This window comes from Heterodontus francisci, chromosome 7 (assembly GCF_036365525.1).
Source record: "Heterodontus francisci isolate sHetFra1 chromosome 7, sHetFra1.hap1, whole genome shotgun sequence".
Classification (NCBI taxonomy): domain Eukaryota; kingdom Metazoa; phylum Chordata; class Chondrichthyes; order Heterodontiformes; family Heterodontidae; genus Heterodontus; species Heterodontus francisci.
Window position 1 is genome coordinate 31,276,068 of NC_090377.1, and position 23,380 is coordinate 31,299,447.

Sequence of the window (23,380 nt, forward strand, 5' to 3'; positions counted from 1 at the left end):
CCTTCTTTAAGACCACAACATCTAGTAATTTCTGTAACAGGGTGTGGTCGTGTAGGGCTATGGTAGTGAACCGGTAACCCAAAGGTTGTGAGTTCAAATTGCACAGTGATAAACTGTGAAAGTGAATTCAATAAACCTGGCAATTTGTGATATAGCAACAGAAAATTTACAACGAAAGATACCAGATAGTCATAAACACTGAAGTAGTTTATTAATGTTCTTAGGGAATAGACTCTATGACCCCCTACTCCAGTCGTCTCTTAACAGCAGCAACAACTTCCATTTATACAGCTTATACAACGGAGTAAAACATCCAAAGACACTTCAGAGGAGCATTATCAAACAAAATTTGACACTGAGTAACACGAGGAGATAGTGGACAGAGCTTGGTTAAAGAGGTAGATTTTAAGAAGCATCTTAAAGGAGAGGTTTAGGGAGGAGATTCCAGACATTAGGCCTAAACAGCTGATGCCATGGCCACCAATGCCCTCTAAAGTGACCTAGTAAGCTACTCAGTTGTATTCAAATTTGAAGAATCACTACCATTCCGAGGTACCTAGAGATGGGCAGTAAATGCTCCAGATTCCAAGGTCAAAATGAAGGAAATAAAACGCATTTGAGATCAATTAGAGCTCTTACCTTGCTTAGAGATATCCAGACATGGATTTTTACCCCTCAATATTGGACACATCCTTGATGTGGCAGGACTTCTTTCCACCTCAAAGATATACCCCTGACCCCTGGTCAATCTCCTGGCCTTGGAGACATTACTATATTTTTTGCAGGCTCCTCAGCCGCCACCAGGGAGTCTGCACAGAATGGGTTAGAGTTACGCTGAGGTAAACCTTAAGGTTGTATGCAAAATGTTTCTTTTTTAAAGAAATGCATATTCCCGATATAGCTAAGCAATTGATTGCAGAATGATGGATTGCACTGGTTTGTCAGACTAAAATATTCAGCAAGCATCCCTGGCATCCAGCGCTGTAGTGCAAATGATGAGAAATATGTCACAGGATGTATTACCCCATTTGCATCATTTTGCTATACTATATAATTTGCCCATTTATTAGGAGTGTTATGATCAGGTGAGGAGGGGTCACAAAGCTTCTTCTTGTCCTTCTCCCTGTTTGACTTCAACAGGGTTTATTCCTTTTAACACAGTGGTTCTGCATACCACTTCAGTAAGTGTTTTACCTTTTATCTTTGTTGTGATCGTAAAATAACCAATTGGACAGCTTTTCTTGAGTTTAAACAAGAAAGAATTGAGGTTATTGTACTTAAAACTAAACCAGATCAAGATAAAATAATAAAACTATGCTACATTTTCTCACACACACACACACACACACACACACACACACACACACACACACACACACACACACACACACACACACACACACACACACACACACACACACACACACACACACACACACAATTAGATTACGGAGTGATAGGAATAGTTTGGTTTGGATTAGAGTCCAGAACAAGTAAAAATAATATATGATCTGTGGGGTCTGGTAATTCCATTATCTTACGGCTGGAGTTGTGATCTTGAAATTTCTGGCTGGTAGCAGTGCACTTTGTGGCTGGTCCACCTGATTCAGATTTTCCTTGGAGATAGAGTTGTAGGTGGCTTTCTTTTCCGGGGTCTCTGTCTGTAGCAATGGTAGACTTGGATATTCCACAGTTGTAGACAGGTTCCAAAACTTGCAATATATCTGGAGAAAAAGAGAGAGAGACTCACACAGCCCCACTGGGGTCTTGTCTGATTAGCACTTGAAGCTTGTTTGCTTCTAAGTCTCAGGAGCTTGTCCTTTTGCAAAAGACTGCTAGTTTTTCACAGATGATGAGGCGGTCACATGATTGTCCAGTGTTCTCTTTTCCAATTTAATTAGATTCAAGTCTAAGCATTCTCAATCTCTCTCAGGTCTCATTGTTTCAATATTCACCCCCTGGAGGTATGTCTCCACTATTAATGTTCCAAGATTGCTTTGAATATTTTGCCATTAGAAGTGAAGCTGTTAGCTGATTCCAAATTCATGCGGCATTATCCTGGATGGGACCTCATTAGACATGCGTCTCCAGTTCAATGTCCTGGAATGTGAGGTATTTCAATGCAAATCTTGGCCGCCAGTTTTTTTAAAGTTAAATGTAGGATCCCAGCATTCCTTTTTAAAAAGTTTAATGTAGGTTTTCAACCGATGAATTAGAAATTCTCATTAGGCAAAGAATGTTTACCCGACAGGAGGTTTAATGCAAATCAACAGGCCTTGGTTATAGGAACTCAAGAGGATGTAAAGATGGGTAGAGTACATCCCTGATCTAATTTCTGCCAAACCACTTGGGCCAAAAAATTGGTGGAGGGAGGGCATGGAATCATGATCCCTGAAGTCTGTGCTCCATTAGGCCTAAATATCCATCCCCTCTACTGCAAGTGTACCATGGCTACCAGACGCACTGCAGCAACTCGCCAAGACTTCTTTGGCAGCACCACCCAAAGCCTTGATCTCCACCATCTGAAAGGACAACAGCATCACATGCATGGGAATACCATCACCTCCAAATTCCCTCCAAATCACACACCATCTTGACTTGGACATGTTGTACCTTCATCATCACTGGGCTAAAATTCTGGAATTTCCTAGCTAATTCACTACACAGATGGCAGCAGTTTGAGAAGGCCCACTATTGCCTTCTCCAGGGCAACTGGAAATAGGCAATAAGTGCCAACCTTATCAGTGATGCCCCTATCTTGAGAATGAAAAAGAAATCTAGAAGTTATTGTTTACGGTGAGGAAGTTTCCAGGCAGGTGAAAAATTATTAGCTTTTTTCAAATGTGTGACTTCTGAGCCTAGATTTTCTGATTGGCACTATTTAATGCCAACATTAAGCTATTTAAAATGAATGCATTTAGGCCAATGTTGAAATAAAGCTGATTAAAAATCTGGCCTCTTGAGTTCAACTAGAAGGTATTTCATGCTAATGGGTGATGCCATGGATGAGAAACTGTAATTACGAGAAAATAACTTGAAATACTATTATTTCCACTGTGGCAGAGAAGAGTAAGAGTAGATTTAATAATGGTTTTTCAAAAAAATTATGAAGGGTTTTGATAGTGTGTTAGAAAAAGACTATACTTTCTGATTGGGTATTCAGTGTGGAAGGGCTAGCAATTTAAAATTGTCTTTATTGAATGAGGATAGAGTTCAGGAGAAATTTCTTTATACAGATGATTGTTGAATAATTGACATCACTGCCAAGAAGGATTGGTTGAAGCAGAGACCATTGTATTATTTAAGGAAAAATTAGACAAATATCTAAAGCAGTGGAAGATACCAGGCAATGGGGAAAGAGCAAAGGAAGATATAGGGCAGGATTTTATTCTACCCTTGAAGATGGACACGGAAGCGGCAGGGGGCAAACAAAATGGCAGGTGGCACTGTTCCTGATGGCCTTCTTGCCACAGGGCAATTGAGGTCCTTAAGTGACCACTTAATGGCCATTTAAAAATCTCTTCCTGCCTTTACTTCAATTTTTTTGAAGGCCATTTGAGCTCAGTGCTGTGTGGAGATACCACCAGGTAAAGTCTGGAAGCCTCCTCGTGGGGCCAGAATGGTCCCTCCTTTTTGGGCAATCCAGGGTCCCTGGAGAGCCCTCCTAGCAGTGATGACTGCCTTGGTGGCGATGGCCGTCCTATTGGGACACTTCCTCCCCCCACCCTCATCAACCAGACCCCCCACACCATCCCCGGGACCTGTCTGAATGGCCTTGGTGCCCCCGACCCCACTTATCTGTCCCAAGTCTCCTCCGTTCTTTGCTACAGCAGAGCCTCCTGCAGTACCGGCAGTGGCCACTGCTCCCAGTGGTACTGCCAATACTGCAGAGCTGCTGGCCTTCCAATTTGTCGACTGCTTTGGAGACAGGAGCTCTTTCCTTAAAGGGAGGCTGTCCCTAATGGCGGGCAGTTACTTGGCTCGCGTGGAGACAACTGCCGTGGTTCAACAGTGAGCCGATGTGGGGTCTCCCACCCCTTCCAGCCCAGTACTGGGACCTGTGTCGCCAGAATAAAATCCAGCCCATAGGGTCAGCACAGACATAATGGGTTGAATCTTACCGTCTTAGTTTTTCATCATGGGTGGGGACTATTTCAGGGTCCTGACTATGATGATTTTTGAGGTCCGTTTGCCTATACAATCTACTCCAAGGTGGCCAATTAAGAGGTCACCTCCAGGAGACCCGTCCAATTGGGAATGGTGGGCAGGCTGGTCAGGCGGGAGGGCCATTGGGAGCACTCGAGGCTCTGGGCATCTGGTGGCCCCACGGGGAAAAGTGGGCGCTGCCGATATAGGTGGGAGACCAAGAGGGCTTCTCTGAAGACTGCAAAAGAAGCTTAACACAAATTTTTGTCATAATTGCCAGGCAATCATTGTGGAGGGGAAAACTCTCTACAGGATGGTCTGTGGCTGCAACTGTGGCTTTTGGCCTCCTGGCCTGTTGTCAGCCAGCAGCCTCCAGTCACCTGCTGGACTTTGGCCTCAGTGGGGAGACAGGGGCCGCCCACCGCCACGAGACTCTGGTGGTGTCACCAATTTGCCCCTAAGTGGGCACCTAATTGCTGCTGATTAGCCACCCGCCACTGCTGGACAGATAGCTGCTGCCAGCCTCACCTGCCTCCAGCAGGATTGCTCGGGGTGAGATGCGTCAGGGAGCTGCCCCAATATGAGATTTTTAAAAATTCCCCCTGCCTCCAAAGTCACATCCACGCGGCTGATAAGGTTCCACCAGTAGGTCCGCGCCCTCTTTCTGTGCTACAAACTTCTGTTGTTCTACTAGGAGGTTTATCTTTAGATCAAAAATGATTGGCTTTTGTTCAGATTTCATTTTTTTTATGTGACATAGAGCATAGACTTACAAGTATTGACACAGTTTATATTAGTGGCTGTTGGCAACCACTTTTCCAAGGTCAACACATTAATTTAGAGAGTGGTTTTCAAGTATTGCTCTCCTGAAAAAGAAGTGACCTGCAGAGGGAAATTAGATGGAAACCTTTCGAGCTAGAAATTCACCTCAAACGGTGGCGCAAAAGGGGCAATGTTGGATTGCCACCTGTTATACCCAGCACCGGATATTTAATTTCATTGACTGAAATGGAACTGAATATCCAGTCACTGTGTAGAACGGACAGCTGGTTTGATATTGCCTGTTTTGCGCCACCGTCCGAGACATATTTCTACCCCTTGATCCCCAAAGTCCATCTGATTCAAACTTTAAATGGGTGGGAGACTGTTTAAATCACTGGTTGTAGGGCTCTAATTACATCTCCATGCGCAAATACGTAGTGTGTGTACTATGTACATTCTAGGCCTAGGAAATGTTGAAGGGGGTTAGGGGATGAATTTCCCTGTTGCCTGAGAAAGTAGAAAATCTCTAAATCAGACTGTTTGAGTTTGTGCTTCAGGTATCTAACTAATTTTCAGTGCAACCTTCAGTCTCTTCCTTTGCGGAAGCTTTCTGCTCCTCTGTTATTCTATTGATTGAGTTATTGTCCTCTTCACTAATTCCCTCAATCTCTGGATTTCTTGCTGGAGTACAGCTATGGCAGCTGGTGATTGTGCTGTAGTATTTCTCCCAAGAGGTCATTATTCACCCGTCACCATTGACAGTGATTATTGGTATTTAACCAGAGGATTTTTTATCACCCAGTGCTCATACCTGCAAACCATTAGCAGGCCCTGCCACATAGCAAGCACAAGCAGGAGCTCTACCACTGCCCCAGTAAGTATCAGTTAACTCAGCATGGTATTAGCAATTGAAACTGGGGCTTCCCAGCTTGGTATTATTCAAGTGTGTATAGGATAAACGCACGGAGCCATTGGAGGAACCTATCAACTACCTTTTTAATATTTTCATTGATGGTAATTGGCTCAGCTGTCTCCTCTTCACTCCTATTTATGCAATTTTTAATGTCTGCCAGTTCTTCCATTAATGCCGACCCAATCTAGGAGCATGCCGCAGGTGGCACTGCTGACAATTCCTGCCAATGATTACATGGAGGAGGAGGGAACACCCTCATGGTTTCTTCACCATCATAAAATTTTACAAAAATATTTGGCCAACTTAGTTGCAATATGTCTAACCTTTAAAAGATATATTTTTCTCCAGCTGTCACATGGGATCTTAAGGACAGATGGCTATGGATAGAAGGGTGAGACATCAGGAGCTCTAGCAGAAAGCTGCCATGTATTACCAGAACATCACATGCCTTCCTTGCTTTCTCTCAATCTGAATCACTATAATTCATTGTATGTTCAGAGTTTGCAGGCATTTCTGAAAGATTTGATAATATGTTGTATAAGTGGAAGCTTGTGTTTATTCAGTTGCATTTTGATTGAATTCAGTGGCTTGCCACAATGTATCCAAAAGCTACATGTTTATTGACGTAATAAAAAGCCAAATTGCCATAATTAATCTTGCCGCCCCTAACCATTTCTCTATCGTATATTCACATTGGCCTGATTGAAATTAGTGATCTTACCCCCATGGTTTCTTGAAGTGGTGTGCGATGGTTTGATAAAGAGTGTTCAGTTGACAGAAATAAGCTTGTGTATGAGATCTATAGACATGAAATAATTACACCAGAACAAGGAAATCATTCTAAGCTAAATTAGTTTTCTGACATCTTCTTATAACCTTCATTCCATTTTAATGGGTGCTTTATTATGTGCCTGATCTTTTGATTATCTTGTTTATTATCACTTACATACTGCCAATTTCCTCCTCATTAAAGATCAGATAGTATTTCCTATTTCCTATCTCCTGTGATATTTTGGCTTCAGTTTTGCATATGATTTGGATGCAATGCCTTTCAAATATGGAAGTAAGCATCATTAACATGCAATAGCATCTGTTATTCATGTTTAACTCAAATTGGTTTCCCAATTTCTTGCTGCATTTTTCTTATAGCAATGTGAGTTTCTCAAGTCTATTGCATTTTACTTAAATGCACTAACGATGTAAAAAGTAAAACTATTTTCTGTTATATCTTGAGAATGGGAGATAGTCAAAGAAAAATAAACTTTAGCAAACTGTTAATTATATATGTTCCATTATGTAAAATAACAATTACCTGGTAGGGAGCAAAAGATTATGGCATGGACCTTCCACTTGGTCTGAGAGGAAGATAGAGATTGGCTATTCCAGACCTGCCAGAGGAAGCTTGGCAAGAAGCTGTTTTGCTGCCAGTTTTAATTTAAATATACGTCAAGGCTAGGCATGTGAGACAACACTGAGGCCTAAGCAACTGTTCTCTATGTGGTTATTCACATTGACCATTGGTCATTTAACTTTTAAAAGATCACTATGCTGCCCATAGCAAAGCTTCAGGGATGAACTGGTGTCTTTTGAAACCATTGCTATTATGATGCAAGCAATGAAAATACTCCAAATGTCATACTTCTGACATTTGCAATTACTACAACTCATCCAGCCTTACATGGAAGAATGCATTGTATGGCACCATAGCTTCACATAGGAATTTGGACAGTCATAAAAATGGAAGAGAACATGGTGGAACAACTTCCTGACGCATGTCCCACATACAGCTCCCAGCTCCGCCAGAAAGCTATGGATTGAAGAACAGAAAATTCAGGTTCATAAATCAATCTTGGCATTCGGGTAATGTTGACAAATCATTCAAGCTTTAATTCTGTGCATTACAGACTTGTTAATATCTTTTTCCTTCACCACCCCTTTTTTCTAATTTTTTCTTGGAGCGATTAACTCTTTGTTGGGACATACTGTAAGCAATTCAATTGTGAGACACATTATAGCAAAAACTGACCATGTCCTCATCCAATAACCACCACCAACCTCTCAAGGGCAGTCAGGGATTGGCAATAAATAGGTACCATGAATGAATTTAAAAAAAAAATTGCACTGTCACTGAAGTTGCTGGACACCAATTTGGATCTGGAACCTCAATCTACTCTCCTCTGCTAACCCATGGACCGGAATTTTACGCCCCCCCTCCCCCCCCCCCCCACAGGAACGGGCTGGAAGTGGGGGGCTGGTGTAAAATTGAGTGGGAGGTGGAGGAGTGCCGTTTCCATTGCCTTCCTGCCCCCACTGCAATTTTACGAGCAGCAGGGGAGGTCACAAACGACTCGCAAACCTCAGGCCAATTAATTGCCACTTAAGGTCCTACTCCTGCCACCGTGACGGATGGCTCAGCACCTCAGGAGGCCGCTCAGTAAAACCTCGTGGCCTCCTTGCGTGCTGGGGGGTGCCCTCCTGATCGGGCACTCTGTGCCCCATGGAGGGTCTCTCCATTCCACAAGCCGCCCCCTCTGCAGCACAATTCCCTCCCCCTACCTCGCCGGGGCCCAGCCGATTCTCACCGGTGAGGCCCCAATACTTACCTCAATTCTGGGGCCTCCTCCATTGCTGCTCCTCTCGCTGGGTGCAGTGGCCACTGCTCCTGGTGGCGCTGCTGGGACTGAAGAGCTGTCAGCCCACTGATTGGCCAGCAGCTCTTGGAGGCAGGACGTCCTGCCTCAGAGGGGCAGAAGTCCTGACCAAGGCATATTAAGGGCCTGGGCCACGTAAAAACACTGCTTGCCTTACAGGCCCGGTGGAGATGAGCTGACCCCCAACTTTTTGGCCAGTGGGCGGAGCGTTCACCCTGACATAAAATTCTGGCCATGGGTGCTGAGATCAATTGTTGCACCCCCAATTGATACCCTCAGCTAAGATCATCTTACTCAGTGTAGACACTAAATGAAACCGGGAACCTTCCTGGTCTGCATTTCTCTGATAATCAGTGAATAAATTTGCTATGGAGGAAGTGAAACTAATATTCTTTATTAGCTATCCAGTGTCCAATAATACTTATGTGTAGTTTTTGAACTGACCTTCCCAGTGCATCTCCTTCAAGCAACAGTTCTTGTTAATTTGCAATAAACCTCAATCCAATAAAATGCTGATTTCAAGGAGGGGTTTAAAACTCTTTAAAACATTGAATTTAATGGCTGTAAATATCATTTTGAGCAAGTAAATTGCAGCTTCAAAACAGGCATGTTTACAGTGCAGGACAACTTAGGCGTCATTTCTGAATGAAAACACAGAATAATGCAACGGGATGGCTATTTCAAATAAACAATAAATTTTACAAGGACTTTTAGGAGAAAAAAAAATTCAACAGCTTTTAATATTTTTAATCTTGTTTTAACATTAAAGCCAACATCAACAGAAACAATAATATATGTGTAAATGGGATACAGTTAAAAACATGTGCCAGGATGGTTTTGAATCTGCCAACCAGAATGTATTGATCCTAGGTTGTTAATTGAGAGGGAAATACATTTATTTCATATTTTGCATACGTTTTTTTCTTGAGTGAATTAAAAAATAACACAAATGAACGTTAAATTAATTGCAAAATCCACAAAAGCTCTTTGCACAAAATCCACTGGGGATAATTTAAACAACTGTTTTAAACTCTGTCAGTTGGCAGGGAAGAATTTTATATTTACTGGCATGAAAACTCATAAATTTGGCATCAAGCTGTTAGCTGTTAATCACATAGATTCTGCAAAGTTGCTAACTTATGAATCTTTCACCAGCAATCATTATTTATCTTTCTTTCATGGTTGCCATACTGGGGTTCCAAATCATTTGATTAGCTTGAGGATTTGTTAAATGTTACATTTAAACCTTCTTGAAGATATAGATTTGTGCTAGAGATACCATGAAAATCATTTGAAGGCACTGGCAGGTCAGTGAAGCAACTGAATTGAGTTGAATAGACTCACTTGACACTGTCTTGACAATGCACCTTTGGCATAAATGCTAGCTCAACATTTGCAGTGCACCAATGCTAAGCCAGCAGTATAAAACATCTAACGCAATGATATCAATGGAGGAAGTGAGGGCAGCTCAAAGAGGAGGTCTGTCTCGCTTCCTTTCATTTCACACCCAGGAGCAGTTCAAATTCTGAAAAGGCAAAATTCACATTTTTGACTTCTTACACTTTCATACACCGCAACCTAACAATTATTGTTATTAGTGAATATAATGCCTCCCTCATGATATTAGCTTAATTCCTGTGTTAAAAAATAGCAGACGGAGGATTTAAAAAAAGTCAAAAATCTTGCCCGAGAGTTTCTATTTTTTTATTCATTAAAAAATTATTTTAAAAATTATTTAAAAAAAATATACTAATTAATCATTTAACAGCACTCCACGAATGTAAAATTGTTTTTTCAGGACATGTCCTCTTGTTCATCAAATTTTATTAATCACACTGCCATTAAAAACCGAATTACACCTGGTTGAACAAAATGTAACTTTTTATGGGTTTCTCACAGCGACGTGGGTGTGGGAAAGTTGGCGTTCCTGTTGATTTCAATGATTGCCAACTCTGCGGGGATGGGGAGGAGGGTGGGGAGCGGGAGGGAGCCACAATGCAGCAAGTGTCGTAGCACTGAGTGACAGACCACATCTTCAGGAATTCGCGCTATTTTGAGTAGGTCCAACATCCTGAGGTTGTGGTCAGTTTCAGAGGGGTAATAACGGTGAACAGTGGGAGTTCACTGTCAAACCCCCGCAACAACCCTCAAAATCAGGGCCATTATATCCACTGCTGAAAAATGTATAACATGTTTTTCAAAATGTAGTATTCCTATCATGAATACCAGTTCAAATGTTATCTTGATATTTTTCCACCTGGGCCATTCACATCCAAAATGTCAATTCCCGCTCCAAGTTGTCAGTTCCCACCCCAAATTGTCAATTTCCGCCTTTTCTGTCAATTCCGGAACTAATCTGTCAATTCCCACCTGAATTATCAATTCCCGCCCGTTCTAGCATTTTCAGCCTCACATCTGTTAATTCCCGCCCTCATCTATCAATTCTCACCCAATATGTTAACTCCCACCCAGCAGGAAATCATTCAATCTGGTGACAGCCAGTGCTTCAAGCTCCACAGATGCCGGTTGGATAGTGCAGGGTGCAAATTGAGAGATTTGAGAAGCAATTGACAGATCGGGGCAGGAATTGGCCCTGGTGACCCTGCAAAGTCCTCCTTACGAACATCAGGGGGCTTGTGCCAAAGGTGTAAAAGCTGTCCCACAGACTAGTCAAGCAACAGCCTGACATAGTCATACTCACGGAATCATACCTTATCGTCAATGTCCCAGACACCGCCATCACCATCCCTGGGTACGTCCTGTCTCAAGGCAAGACAGACCCAGCAGAGGTGGCGGCACAGTGGAATACAGTCTGGAAGGCATTGCCCTGGGAGTCCTCAACATCGACTCCAGACCCCATGAAGTCTCGTGGCATCAGGTCAAACATGGGAAATGCTGATTATCACATAATATCACCCTCCCTCAGCTGATGAATCAGTACTGCTCCAGGCTGAACACCATTTGGAGGAAGCACTGAGGGTGGCGAGGGCACAGAATGTACTCTGGGTGGAACACTTCAATTCCTGCCCCGAATTGTCAATTTTCATCTGATCTGTCAATTTAGCACCCAATCTTTCACCAGCACCACCACTCTCTGAGCTGGCTGAGTCCCAAAGAACATAGCTGCAAGACTGGGTATATGGCAGGTGGTGATGGAACCAACAAGAGGGAAAAACATACTTGACCTCATCCTCACCAATCTGCCTGCCGCAGATGTATCTCTCCATGACAGTATTTGTAGGTGTGATCACCGCACAGTCCTTGTGGAGATGAAGTCCCGCCTTCACATTGAGGATACCCTCCATCGTGTTGTGTGGCACTATCACCATGCGAAATGGAATAGATTTCGAACAGATCTAGCAATGCAAAACTGGGCATCCATGAGGCGCTGTGGGCCATCAGCAGCAGCAGAATTGTACTCAACCACAATCTGTAACCTCATGGCCTGGCATATTCCCCACTCTACCATTACCATCATGCTGGGGGATCAGCCCTGGTTCAATGAAGAGTGCAGGAGGGCATGCCAGGAGCAGCACCAGGCATACCTCAAAATGAGGTGTCAGCCTGGTGAAGCTACAACCCAGGGCTACTTGCATATCTAATTACGTAAGCAGCATGCGATAGGCAGAGTTAAGTGATCCCATAAACAACGGATCAGATCTAAGCTCTGCAGTCCTACCACATCCAGCCGCCACTGGTGGAGGACAACAAAATAACTAACAAGAGGAGGTAGCTCCACAAATATCCCCAGCCTCAATTATGGAGGAGCCTAGCACATCAGTGCAAAAGATAAGGCTGAAGCATTTGCAACAATGGGGGGAGGCGGTGGCGTAGTGGTATTGTCACTGGACTAGTAACCCAGATAACCAGGGTATTGCTCTGGGGACATGGGTTTGAATCCCACCTCAGCAGAAGGTGGAATTTGAATTCAATTAATAAATCTGAATTTAAAAAAAGCTAGTCCAATGAGGGCCATGAAACCATTGTCGATTGTTGTAAAAACCCATCTGGTTCACTAATGTCCTTTGGGGAAGGAAATCTGCTGTCCTTACCTGGTCTGGCCTACATGTGACTCCAGACCCATAGCAATATGGTTGACTCTGAAATGGCCTAGCAAGCTACTCAGTTGTATCTAACCGCTACAAAGTCAATAAAAAGGAATTAAACCTGACGGACCACCCTGCATCGACCTAGGCACCGGAAACGACAACGGAAAACCCAGCCCTGTCGACCCTGCAAAGTCCTCCTTACTAAAATCTGGGGGCTTGTGCCAAAGTTGGGAGAGCTGTCCCACAGACTAGTCAAGCAACAGCCTGACATAGTCATACTCACGGAATCATACCTGACAGACAATGTCCCAGACACTGCAGGACAGACCCAGCAGCGGTGGTGGCACAATGATATACAGTAGGGAGGGAGTTGCCCTGGGAGTCCTCAACATCGACTCTGGACTCATGAAGTCTCATGGCATCAGGAAACCTCCTGCTCATTACCACCTACCGCCCTCCCTCAGCTCATGAGTCAGTACTCCTCCATGTTGAACAGCACTTGGAGGAAGCACTGAGGGTGGCAAGGGCACAGAATGTACTCTGGGTGGGGGACTTCAATGTTCATCACCAAGAGTGGCTCAGTAGCACCACTACTGACCGAACTGGCCGAGTCCTGAAGGACATATCTGCTAGACTGGGTATACGGCATGTGGTGAGGGAACCTACAAGAGGGGAAAACACACTTGACCTCGTCCTCACCAATCTGCCTGCCGCAGATGCATCCGTCCTTGACAGTATTGGTAGGAGTGACCACCGCACAGTCCTTGTGGAGATGAAGTCCTGCCTTCACATTGAGGATACCGTCCTTTGTGTTGTGCGGTACGACCACAGTACTAAATGGGATAGATTTCGGACAGAGCTAGCAATGCAAAACTGGGCATCCATGAGGCGCTGTGGGCCATCAGCAGCAGCAGAATTGTACTCAACCACAATCAGTAACCTCATGGCCCGGCATATCCCCCACTCTACCATTACCAGGAGACTAACCCTGGTTCAATGAAGAGTGCAGGAGGGCATGCCAGGAGCAGCACCAGGCATACCTCAAAATGAGGTGTCAACCTGGTGAAGCTACAACACAGGACTATCTGTGTGCCAAACTGCGTAAGCAGCATGCAATAGACAGAGCTAAGTGATCCCATAACCAACGGATCAGATCTAAGCTCTGCAGTCCTGCCACATCCAGCCATGAATGGTGGTGGACAATGAAACAACTAACCGGAGGAGGTGGTTCCACAAATATCCCCATCCTCAATGATGGGGGAGCCCAGCACATCAGTGCGAAAGATAAGGCTGAAGCATTTGCAACAATCTTCAGCCAGAAGTGCCGAGTGGATGATTCATCTCGGCCTCCTCCTGAATTCCCCAGCATCACAGATGTCAGACTTCAGCCAATTCGATTTACTCCGCGTGATATCAAGAAATGACTGAAGGCACTGGATGCTGCAAAGGCTATGGGCCCTGACAATATTCCGGCAATAGTACTGAAGACCTGTGCTGCAGAACTTGCCGCGCCCCTAGCCAGGTATGTCCTGCACACAAAAAGCAGGACAAGTCCAACCCGGCGAATTACCACCCCATCAGTCTACTCTCAATCATCAGTAAAGTGATGGAAGGTGTCATCAACAGTGCCATCAAGCGGCACTTGCTTAGCAATAACCTGCTCAGTGACGTTCAGTTTGGGTTCCGCCAGGGCCACTCAGCTCCTGACCTCATTACAGCCTCGGTTTAAACATGGACAAAAGAGCTGAACTCAAGAGGTGAGAGTGACTGCCCTTGACATCAAGGCAGCATTTGTCAGAGTATGGCATCAAGGCGCCCAAGCAAAACTGGAGTTAATAGGAATCAGGGGGAAAACCCTCTGCTGGTTGGAGTCATACCTAGCACAAAGGAAGATGGTTGTGGTTGTTGGAGGTCAATCATCTTAGCTCCAGGACATCACTGCAGGAGTTCCTCAGGGTAGTGTCCTAGTCCCAACTAGCTTCAGCTGTTTCATCAATGACCTTCCTTCAGTCATAAGGTCAGAAGTGGGGATGTTCGCTGATGATTGCACAATGTTCAGCACCATTCGCGACTCCTCAGATACTGAAGCAGTCTCTGTAGAAATGCAGCAAGAACTGGACAATATCCAGGCTTGGGCTGATAAGTGGCAAGTGAATTTCGCACCACACAAATGCCAGGCAATGACCATCTCCAACAAGAGAGTATCTAACCATCTCCCCTTGACATTCAATGGCATTACCATCGCTGAATCCCCCACTGTCAACATTCTGGGGATTACCATTGACCAGAAACTGAACTGGAGTAGCCATATAAATTCTGTGGCTGCAAGAACTGGTCAGAGGCTAGGAATCCTGCGGCGAGTAATTGACCTCCTGATTCCCCAAAGCCTGTCCACCATCTGCAAGGCACAAGTCAGGAGTGTGATGGAATACTCTCCACTTGCCTGAATGGGTGCAGCTCCAACAACACTCAAGAAGCTCGACACCATCCAGGACAATGCAACCCGCTTGATTTGCATCCCATTCACCAACATTCACTCCCTCCACCACCGATGCACAGTGGCAGCAGTGTGTACCATCTACAAGATGCACTGCAGCAATGCACCAAGGCTCCTCAGACAGTACCTTCCAAACCCGCGACCTCTACCAACTAGAAGGACAAGGGCAGCAAATGCATGGGAACACCACCAGCTGCTCCCCTCTAAGCCACACACCATCCTGACTTGGAACTATATCGCAGTTCCTTCACTTTCGCTGGGTCAAAATCCTGCAACTTCCTTCCTAACAGCACTTCCTAACCTCACATGGACTGCAGCGGTTCAAGAAGGCAGCTCACCACCACGTTCTCAAGGGCAATTAGGGATGGGCAATAAATGCTGGCCTAGCCAGCAACGCCCACATCCCAGGAATGAATTTAAAAAAATTGATAGATAACCTACCCCTTCGGAGCTTGAAGCACTGTCTATCGCCAATTTGCACAATTTCCCACTGGAATATCACTCGTGGCTGGCTGCTGATCCCACTGCTGTCGCTCTCAAGTATGCTGGAGAGGCCAATTGTCGCAACTCCAGTGAAGTTACTGCTCTGGATTGGGAGCAGCCAGACTGGTGGTGTGAGAAGCTGGGTAGGTTGGGGGAGGAGAGAAATAGGTTTAGAGAGAGAAGGACATTCAGAGAGAAGACGCTGTGTCATTACATTGTAACAAGTTTGCATTGGTAGTTTCTATTATAAATGTGGGCATTGGAATTTGTTATGGAAATGTAACAATAGATTAGAATTTATGACTTTAAATTAGGATCTGTATTATGTCTGTGCCTTCTGTTCTCATTATCCCTTGTTCTCTTACTTTGCTTCACCTGAAGACTACATTTGGTTTCATGTGCAATAGAAGAGCATCTCGCATACTTTAATCATAATAGAGCAGCTGTTGTGTGTTATCCAGTGAGCCACCTTTAACATTGAAAATGCCTATCACAGTGCAACTAACAGAAGCAATAAGTACTGTAGTTACTTATAATGAGTTTTCAATGAAATGTGTGCCCACAGACAGAATTTAATATATAATACGTGTGAAAAGAACCAATACCATGAAAATTAATGACCACAGTTACCTTAAGGTTATTAATAGTACAGAATTATAGAATGATATTCTTGCTCAGTTTGCAGGCTCTCACATAGCCCGGCCACAGTTATCCTACTGACCCTAAATTGTCAACATTGGTTTTCTGTGCTCCAGATTATTCATTATTTTAATTCAGTAACTTGCCTCCTATTTATCTATGCAGTACCTTACCTCTCTCCTATTCTTTATGTCATCAAGGAGAATATGGTGAATATTCTCCCCAAACAAGAACATTTCATTTCTGTCATTTCCTAGAGCTCTTCACAATGTCTGGTGCTATTAACATAAAGATGCAGGCATCAGATGGTGCTGTTACAGGAACTTGCAACTAAACCAGTTGTCAGCTGCTTCAGCGCAGCAATTCACCTTGCTGCAAACAGCGACTGCTATCACACATAAAAAATCAATGCGGCTCCTGGAGTCATTACTGCATTCAGCGTAGAGGATGCTACACAGTATTACAGTATTAGTAGAGTCACTTGGAGCTTGGCCCCAATTTATTGGTAGAAATTATATTGAAAATTGATGATTAACTTACATTTCACTGTAACATCTCCAGTCATTCAACTCAATGTTTTGTAATCACACTGCATTATGCATTGCCACTGGAGCTGAGTACAGATCAGAAGCTTTGAACTGGTAGTTAGCATTCCTCTTGTGTAATTATGACAAAACAAATATTGTTGCCATTTTTAAACCCATGGCTGTTCATGGTAAAGGGCGCGTCGAGCCCATCATCACTGTGAACCAGAAGAATTATTTGCAGACTTCAATACTGAGTAAAACTGAGATTATTTCTATATAATACAAGAAATGCTGATAATCATATAGTCAAAGATCATGCAACTGTTTCTGTCGAAGTATTAACAATGAAGATGAAATTGTTTTGATAAAAATTTAAAAATTTGAATAAAACTTTAACATTAGAGATTAAAATTGTATAATTTGCATATGTTGCATTTCAAATACATTAAAGTATAAATTTAATATAAATAACCTCATCTGCTTTGAGAAGAATCTATACAGAGTAAATGATGATTATTAACAAATGCAATAAAGGGATGGAACAGATCAAAGATGCGATTAGTTCTAATCCATTTTAAATGGAAAATTTAAGTCTTTCATTATTTATGAATATAGGTTTTGGTGCCAAAATTCCTCAGTCTATTTCGAGGGAAAAAGGTGTGAGACCTGCATATGAGGCATGCAGGGTTTTACTTTGCAAAGGTGTTTCTTAGATTTATTCTTAGCCCAGTTTTGGGTCTGGATTTTATACACTTGATACTGAATGGACAATGTCGTGCCAAAGTCAGTTTTATGATTTATATTACTACAGAAAAAATCAACTAATGGTAAATTTAGCTGTTCAATGGAAGGCAAGCTCACATGATGTGATTATTGATTACTTGATCTTTGCAAATGAGTCTGGCAATGCTACAAAACAATGGGTGAAATGTGAATGCAAAATACACCTTGGGGAGGTTGGATTGTTCTTATAAGTATAAATACATGCAGATGATAACAATGCTGTTAGGATTCAAGACAAAGAAGGAGAGACAAAGAGATCAGCTCTGGTGAACCTGAAAATTCTGTCGAGCCTGTCATTTGAAAGACAATTACACATTTCAAAGTTGTCATCAGTCACTACAATAAAAATTATACATGCTGTCAGTTACAGCTAAATATTTCAGTTCCTATCTATCTCAAATATTTCTTCATATATCCAATACGGAGTTCCTCTATAATCCTTATAAAAACGTATAAATGTTCAGAATGTTTTTCCATTTCTGAGTGCAGCAAGGACATGCTAATAGTTGCTATTTGTAATCCTTGTGGAAAATGTTGGAATGTTTAAGGTTTCTACAACACAAATGAAGAGCTGTCCTTGTGATATTTGATGAAGAAGAGCCTAGCACCCCACCAGCTGAGACTTACAACCAATAGTGGAAGAACCTGCTTCATGAATGTCCCTGGAAAGAGTGAGTAAAGCTTCACTTGAGCAACCTGTAGAGGAGAGAAAACACATCAGCAGACATGGTTGTAAATTGATTGAGCCAAGCACTACTTGTTCCTTACCTGCCACTCCCATAGCCTGCTACTGCAGCCAGAAGTGGCTTTTTAAAGCTGTGTTCTCACTTACATGCACCACAGCACATTGCTTCCATTTTCTATGGATTTTATGCCAACCGCTACTCCAATGGATATGAAAATGAGCTGATTCAGGAAAATCTGATGTGAATACCTGGTCAAACCAACATTGGGCACAACTCTTTTCCATTTGGTGTGAAATTCAGGGCACATATCGCAACAAAAATCACCATACTTCAATATCAAAGTCTTAATAATCTGATTGCATTACTTAGTGCAAAATTAGTGTGCATTCTCCTTTATTGAAATCAATTCATTGTAAAAATAAGCTATTCTACTTGATTCTCACACCATGCTTGGTCTAAGCATACTTTTCATTCTCCTATTTTAGCACTTGTCTTAGGTACAACCTGAGGTCCAGTAGCATGAGGGGTGGCTGGCTGTTCTTTGTGCTGTTCTTGTGCTCATAAGACTGAAGTGGCCCTCCTTTTGTGGAAGATTGCTCCAAGGAGGGAGCTGCTGCTGGTGCCTCTCTGAAGCCTCTGTCTAGGCAATGTCATGCCACCTCCTGCTTGGTGTTCTAACGGTGCTGTAAATTGATCTGAGGTAATTTCTAGATATTCTAGTATTTCCAGGTAGAACTACTTTTTAGTGCACCTAAGTTCTTTCAGCATGACTGACTTGCAGCCAGGCTGTGGGATTCCAGCACTTAGCAAATTCATTCAAAGTTCCTCTCTCTGCTGTTTTGGTGGAAGAGTTAACCTGTTTATTTTAACGGAGTGAACACTCTGTTTAAATTGCAGAAGAAGGAGATTTGGATGTGCTGTTTAACCATTAATATCCCACAGTATAATTTCAAGGCCCAAGGTTGTTACACATCTAATGGATATTTTCAAATTTCTTCGGTTGAATAATACAGCATGAAGTCTGATATATGTAGAACCACAGAGCAGTTGTTGATTCAAAGTATTTTTTGAGAATAAATTTAGCTATTTTAGTGTTCCCCTGAGGATACTGTCATCCTTGGCCTCTTTTAGATTCCTTGTGCGATAATGATGTTTCAAATTTACTATAGGTTCTGTAGATTCTTTACTATAAAGCGGCCTATTTCTCTTCAGTTCACAGACTGATCAGGCCATCTGCGTGTTTCAGAGTTGGTTGCCACTTGTTATGTTCTCTAACTACTAAATGCTGTGACCTTTGGAACTCCAGTAGCAATGAGCAAAGCCATTACCCAAGTTCTTTCTCTACATCATCGCAAATATTGTTACATGCACCATGGATCACACATTGTGCAGTCAATAGGACAGGTAAATGACTTGTTCCCATGTTTAGTCCAATACAGCGCTCAAGCTGGTTTGTGAGACAATGGGCTGAAATTTATAGTCCTGCTGCTGAAATCGGCGGTGGGCGAAAACAATGGCGGCCCGCCTGCGCGGGCTGCATGTCGCGTATCCACCGTGATATTAAGCACGGCGGCTCATTTAAATAGCCGGGGAGGACCGCCATCCTTGGCAGTGGCGTCACTGCATGTGCGCAGGCGCTGATGCCATTTTTGAAGGGCTTCGAGCCCGACCGTTTCATTTAAATATTTAAAGGTACATTGATGTGAAAAAATTAAATTAATTAATCTTGCTCCTCTCCCACCCCCTCAATAACCATAGAATTAATTACTTGCCCTCTCCCCCTCAAAACACTTACCTTGTCCAGCTGGCCTTCCCCCCAAAAGTGCGTAAACTTTACACTATCAGCCTTCTCGCCATCCCCTACACCAATAACATGACTTTTACGCAGCTCTCCCCCACCACCCCGCACTGAGAAACTTACCTGCTCCCCCCTCCCCACCAGTGTTCCACCTCGCTTCCCCGGACAGGGTTCCGAAGGCGCGGAAGTGCCGGCCACCAGCATGAAGATTGCACTGGGACAGATGGCGGGATCGTAACGGTAATTAATTAATTTATTTTAATGAAATTAATATTTAAATTGGGCTCCTGTCGCCGAGCGGCGGGGGGGGGGAGGCGGGGGAAATGCCACGAGACCTCTCCGCCACCTTCAATATCGGGCCGGGTATTCCTGGTCTCTAGGTCCATGATGGCCTTCTCCCGGAGGCATTGTCCGTCCGCCCCCCCACCACAACCCCTGACGTGTGGTCTGTAAAATTCAGCCCAATGTATCTGTCAATTTTCCCCTTCATTTCAGCAAAATAGGTGGTTTTAAATTCATGTGGGCATCCTTTACAATTCAGATCCTGCACACGAAAAATGTCAGGAAATGGAGTCCAAGATGAACACACCCCCAAATAAATATTTAAGTGATGCACTTCCTGTCTGTTTGAGGTAGGCACTTCCTACGCTGTTGCTGCCATCCATCCAAAAACTATATCCTGGCATAGGTGATATTAAAATGAAGGAGTTCCAGTAGTATGCAACTTCCACCCATTTTTACTACCAACCAAACACCTGAGTTACACTTCAACAATTAAAAGGTGACCAGCAGTGTAAACTCAAGCTATTATGTAGGGAACAATGGCTCTGAACTCGTGTCTCACCACTCTGAGTCATGGTGTGTTGGATGCCCTAAACACAGGACAAGCATGAAAAACAGCTCTCTTTTTCACCTGACAAGCCCGATGGGAATAAGGGAGGTTCAAATCAGATGTGCGCTTCGCACTCTGCTTGGTCTTACTCTCCCATGACTTCAACTGAGTAAGATGGCCATCTGACCTGAATCAATCCAGTTCCTACTAGTTGGTTTGGTTAAAATTGAGGCTAAAACATTCGAAATGTTGTGTCTCACACCCCACTGCATCCCCCGCATACCCCACCCCCACCACCTCCACTCCACCGATGATTGGATTGAGTTTAGCCAATGAGTCACGGAGCCATATTTCTCTTTTGAGTTAGTTGGGCTCAGCTAGGGATGTGGAAGTGGTGCTACAATTGGCCTCAACGTCCTAGGTTAGGGCAGGAAAAATTGGCAAAGTTCTTACTTTTGATTGCTGTCCAGCAACCCCTGAGGAAAATACATGCATGGATAACAGGTTAGGGCAGGATCAGGTTTGGCTATGACTCCCTTTCCCCCCATGGCCAAATAGACTGGTGATGTTCACTGCCCAGATTCACAGTGAAGAATGGCCAGCTGGTCAAGAGATCAGAAAGCATCAACACTCCAGGAATCTACAAGCAGGCAGCAGTTAATGCCTCAAAGAAAGGATGGGTGAAAATAAAATGAAAGATAAGTAAGATCTAAGGAGCCTTCTGCTCCGGTATAGTGTTTTATTTTGATGGCTGATAAACCTGTACAAGTACACAAAATATAGCATTTTTGTTTGTAATAGCTTTCTGCCATTTAATAGATTTGAGTACAAATTTATGAAGCTTGTTTAAAAGAAATCTGATGAATTTTTGATGGCTGTTGAATGTGTGTTGCCATCCTTTCATCTAAAGAAGATGATGGACATGCAGGAAACAAACCATTTAGATGGGGTGCCTTCTCTTGGTGTACCTTTGCTGATGGGCTGTGAAGGCCAATCCTTGAGAGGCAAGTTCTGCCACACGTGAAGCTGCCAAGTGACGCTGTGAGTTGTTGCTGTTGTTAGCTGTAGCCACTGGTCATCGAGGTAGTGCACACTGGTCCACAGGATGTGTCGTTATTTCCCTGTTTCACCAGCTAGTGACTCCCAGGTGCGATAGTCGACATTTAGGGCCTTCATGTCACACTTGCAAGCATCCTTGAAGCAGAGTTTTGGGAGCCCCACTGGTCGACTGGCCCCAGCTACCTCACCAAACAGAAGGTCCTTAGGTATGCATCTTCCGTCCTGTGGACATGTCCGATCCGCCAAAGCTGCCTCTGTTTGATTAGTGTCAAAACACTTGGGAGCTCTACCGTGGAGACAACTGCTGCATTTGTGATTTTGACCTGCCAGGAAATGCCCATAACATGCTGCAGACAGTGCATTTGGAAACTATTGAGCTCCTTTTCCTGGCAGCTGTAAATCGCCCATGTTTCACACCATACAGCAAGGTGCTGAGAACACAGTTGTTGCACACAAATATAACTTCTTCTTAATTTTTTTAAAAATTATAAAAATAATATGGCAACAACAATAGCAACAACTTACATTTGTATAGCACCTTTAAAGTAATAAAATGCCTCAAGGTGCTTTAGACAAAACTTGATACCAAACACGGAAGAAGATATTGAGATAGGTGATTAAAAGTTTGATCAATTCGATACGTTTTAAGGAGCATCGTAAAACAGGAAAGAGAGGTAGACAGGCAAAGTAATGCAAAAATGAGTAGGAAAATAGAGTACTGCAGACTTCATTGTACTGAAATTCTGTCAAGACATGCATGCTACTGAAAACAATATTGGTCCAAAAGCACATTCTATGGCATTAATAATGGATGAAATCATGCAAAATCTAAGTCACAATTTTCATGAAGCAACTGTTAGAAATTTTAGAGCAATCGTTTCTTGAGGTAAGAAATGGAAGATTAATACCAAAATCATTTATGGCCACTCAGAAATAAAACAGAACAATTGGAACAACACTTATGTTATCAACAGAGTAAGCATTTTGGAGGTCAAAGATTAAAAGAGCCTAATGTAGTGTTCATTCACATAGACATCTTATGCTCATTCTGACCTGAGGTTCTCTTTTCTACTCTAATCTCAGATTACTGATTATTGACAGCATTGTTAGATCTGGTGAGGGTCAGTGAGATTTGACAGCCACTTGGTACAGGAGACAGTGTTTTTTATCAGCTCCAAACATGAGTAGAAATTTTCAGCATGATCTTTTTTTTCATCATATTAGGCTCCTAAACTTCAATAGAGGCTAACTTGTTGAATCACCTCAACTGGCACTGTTCTGCATTGTCTGTACTAAAATATTCCCATGCTCTCTACCTACTTGAAATAATGGCACTGTAGTGAGCTCTGCAAGAATAGCATTGCCGATGTTTGTGTTTATTGCATAGTCACAGAAGGCGGATTATTAGGGTCCTCAGATCCTTTGTATCAGAGCCTGTGGGTATGCCTCCACTGCATCAGGAACAATTACTTGAATACAATGGCAGGAGACTGCATGCAACACTCTACGCTAACCGGGAAGATAGTCATTGAGTTGTGACACCTCATGGGACACA